Source organism: Triticum dicoccoides, chromosome 5B (assembly GCF_002162155.2).
Source record: "Triticum dicoccoides isolate Atlit2015 ecotype Zavitan chromosome 5B, WEW_v2.0, whole genome shotgun sequence".
Classification (NCBI taxonomy): domain Eukaryota; kingdom Viridiplantae; phylum Streptophyta; class Magnoliopsida; order Poales; family Poaceae; genus Triticum; species Triticum dicoccoides.
Window position 1 is genome coordinate 494,869,685 of NC_041389.1, and position 4,245 is coordinate 494,873,929.

Below are 4,245 nucleotides of genomic sequence, written 5' to 3' on the forward strand. Positions count from 1 at the left end.
CGATGTCCGGCGCCCCCTGGGCAATCAGGGTCTATGCCAACCCGATGTCTTGCTCATCCGGTGTACCTTGAGAACGAGATATGTGCAGCTCCTATCGGGATTTGTCGGCACAGCGGGAGGTCTTGCTAGTCTTGTTTTACCATTGTCGAAATGTCTTGTAAACCGGGATTCCGAGTCTGATCGGGTCTTCCTGGGAGAAGGTATATCCTTCGTTGATCGCGAGAGCTTGTCATGGGCTAAGTTGGGACACCCCTGCAGGGTATAATCTTTCGAAAGCCGTGCCTGCGGTTATAGGCAGATGGGAATTTGTTAATGTCCGGTTGTAGATAACTTGACACCAGATCCAAATTAAAACGCATCAACCGCGTGTGTAGCCGTGATGGTCTCTTTTCGGCGGAGTCCGGGAAGTGAACACGGTCTTTGGGTTATGTTTGACGTAAGTAGGAGTTCACGATCACTTCTTGATCATTGCTAGTTTCACGACCGTTCCTTTGCTCTCTTCTCGCTGCTGCAGCCTCACCACTTTACCCCTTCCTTTCCCATTAAGCTTTGCTAGTCTTGATACCCATGGTAATGGGATTGCTGAGTCCTCGTGGCTCACAGATTACTAGAACAACAGTTGCAGGTACAGTTTCTGCGATGATCTTGACGCAAGAGCGATGTTTGCTTGTCTTGGAGTTCTTCTTCTGCTTCTTCTTCGATCAGGGGATAGGTTCTAGGGCGGCAGCCCGGGCTAGCAGGGTGGATGTATTTTGAGTTTCTGTTTGTGTTTCATCCGTAGTCGGATGATGCTCTTATGTATTGTGATGTTGTATTCATCTAGCATTGTATGCCTCTTGTATGTATACCCATCTATTATGTAATTTGATGTAATGATATCCACCTTGCAAAAGCGTTTCAATATGCCGGTGTATCCTTGGTGGGACCTTCGAGTTCCTTTTGGATAGGGTCGCATATTGGGCGTGACATTTTCTTTCGGATTTTGATATTTTAAATTTCATTGTGTTTGTGCGGGTAAAATTTCATCGAATTTAAATTATGGTATATTTAGATTTAAAATTAATTTGAATCTGGCTAGAAATTTTGGGCTGTATGCTGTTTGGGACAGATTTTGAGGCTGACAAACGATTCTAGCAGCAGTGACCGTTGGATGTTAATCCAACGGCCGTGCTGCTTCTTCAATATCTGATCTTCTTGCTCCAGCCGCCCAAACCATCTCTAGTGGGACTGCCTGCTCCCGCCTCCCGTGGCCGGCTGTGCTGCCGCACAAGCCGCACCACCCCACCCTACTTCATTGTTGGCCAGACCATTCCTCTACTCACCCACACCTCATGTTATTTTCCGGCGACGGCAGCCGGACCACTAAACCCTCGTACTCCCCACCGCATGGGCAACCATTGCCGAGTCTTCCCTGGCTCCGTGTCGTTCCCTTCCTAGGCCTCGCCGTCGTCCACCGCCATGGTGCTCTCGGCGCGGCCTGGTCAACGTGGTCAACGAACGACATCCATCGGCCATGGACTGTACGCGCAAAATAATGATTCCTCGACCTGACAGTTGGGACCCACCGGAAGGGCCTCTGTATTTCACAAAAAAAAGGTTCCCCCCGCTGACATGTCGGACCCACCAGCTTTATCTTCGCACGCAAGGAAGTACCTCCTTATTACGCACAAAAAAATGAATACCCACCCTGCTAGATGGGACCCACCATAGTGGGAGGATGACTTGTGGGCCAACTAAGTTGACAGGGATGGAGGGCTTTGTCAACTTAGTCAATATGAACGATTCTAGCTCCAGTGACCGTGCGATGTCCATGCAACGGCCATAGTGCTTCTTCAACCTCTGGTCTTCTTGCTCAAGCCGCCCAAAGCAGCGCCGGTCGTGCCGCGTGCTCCTGCCTCTTGTGGCCGGCTGTGATGCCGCGGAGGCCTCACCGCCCCTACTACTCCCACCGCTGGCCCAGGGTATCCCTCTACTCACCCACACCCCCTGTTATTCTGCGGCGACGGCAGCCTCACACGGCAGCCAAACCAGTGAAACCCTCGTACTCCTCTCCGAGGTGGGCTACCACTGCTGCGTTTTCCCCGGCTCTGCGTCGTCCCCTTCCTAGGCCTCGCTGTCGTCCAGACCACCGCCCTGGTGCTCTCGGTGCGGCATGGTCAATGTGGTCAACGACCGACTTCCATCGGAAGAGTACTGTACATGGGGAGGCTGACAGCTGGGTCCAGGCGGCCGCAAGGAAGTGCCTCCTTATTACGCGCAAAATAATTATTCCTCCACCTGACAGCAGGGACCCACCGGACGGGCCACCTTATTTCGCAAAAAAAAAAACCTTTCCCACTTGACTGCTAGGACCCACCGGACGGGCCAGCGTATTTCGCGAAAAAAACATTGCCCGCGCTATCAGCTCGGACCCACCGGAAGTGCCTCCTTATTACACACAAAAAAATGAATACTCCCCTTGCTAGCTGGGACCCACCATGGTGGGAGGCTGACTTGTGGGCCTACTAAGTTGACTGGGATGGGGGCCTTTGTCAACTTTAGTCAATATGAACGATTCGAGCTCCAGTGACCGTACGATGTCCATCCAACGGCTGTAGTGCTTCTTCAACCTCTGGTCTTCTAGCTCCAGTGCCGCATGCTCCTGCCTCCCGTGGCCTGCTGTGCTGTCGCGGAGGCCTCACTGCCCCCTACTATTCCCACCGCTGGCCAGGCCCTGCGGCAACGGCAGCCTCACACCACAGCCGAACCAGTGAACCCTTGTACTCCTCTCCGCGCGGGCTTCCACTGCCGCATCTTCCCCGGCTCCCCGTCGTCGCCTTCCTAGGCGTCACCATCGTCGATCGCCCTGGTACTCTCGGTGTGGCGTGGTCAACATGGTCAAGGAACGACTTCCATCAGATGTGGACTGTAGGTGGAGAGGCTGACAGCTGGGTCCACAGCCGCAGCCAGGAAGTGCCTCCTTATTACGCGGAAAATAATGATTCATCCACCTAATAGCTGGGACCCACCGGACGGGCCACTGTATTTCGTGAAAAAAATGTTTCCCCCTAACTGCTGGGACCCACCAGCTACATCTTCGCACGAAAGGAAGTGCGTCCGGGCAAAATAACAAAATGATTTGCCCCCCTGACTGCTGGGACCCACCAGCGACACCTTCGCACGCAAGGAAGTGCGTCCGGGCAAAAAAAAACCATTCGCCCCCCTGACTGCTGGGACCCACCAGCTACATCTTCGCACACAAGGAAGTGCATCCGGGCAAAAAAACGATTCGCCCCCCTAACTGCTGGGACCCACCTGCTGCATCTTCGCAGGCAAGGAAGTGCCTGAGTAGGGACCCACCTGGTCGAAGCGTACGTAGCATTGTCATTCTGGTCACGAACGTGTACGTACATACTGGTCATTGTATAGGCGCGCACATGTCGTAGTAGAGGCGCGCACGTAGCATGTATACGTACGTACAACGGCGAGGGTGCAAGTAAGAAAATACGGCCACGTACGTACATACGGGCAAGGTCTCGAACGCCTACTAGCGCATATGTACGGCCAGGGCTTGTGTACATGGCTGGTTCTAAACGGAGAAACAACGTCGTCATCGTGTTTATGGGGAGGCAACGGAATGCGTCGTGTTCATTGGGAGGCAACGGAATGCATCGTGTTCATCGGGAGGCAACAGAACACATGGGAGCCAACCAGCTTGGATGGAACAGGCAATGGAAACGAGGCCTGGCGTACCGCACAACCGAGGAAACGGACCTCCTACGTTTGGAACAGGGTCCTGTTGATCGGGAGGGGTGTGGCGTACCACAAAACGGAGGAAACGGACCTCCTACGGTCGTAACTGGGGTCCTGTTGATCGGGAGGGGTGTGGCGTACCGCAAAACAAACGAAACGGACTTGTGTTGGAGCGCTACGGTCGAAACGGGGGTCATGTTCATCAGGAGGGGTTTGGCGTACCGCAAAACGGATGAAACGGACTTGTGTTGGAGCGCTACGGTCGAAACGGGGGTCCTGTTCATCGAGACGGGTGTGGCGTACCGCAAAACAGGACTCCACGGGATACTGTTCATCTCCACCGTCGACCTCCTCCAGCCTCCACGGGCTCCAGTTCATCCATCCTCCACCGCGCGCTACTCCACCGGCTACTGTTCAACCACCCCTCCAATGTCTATTGTTCATCCAGCCCTCCACCGTCTACTGAAAATCCAGCCCTCCACACCACGGGGTCCTGTTCAACCACCCCTCCAC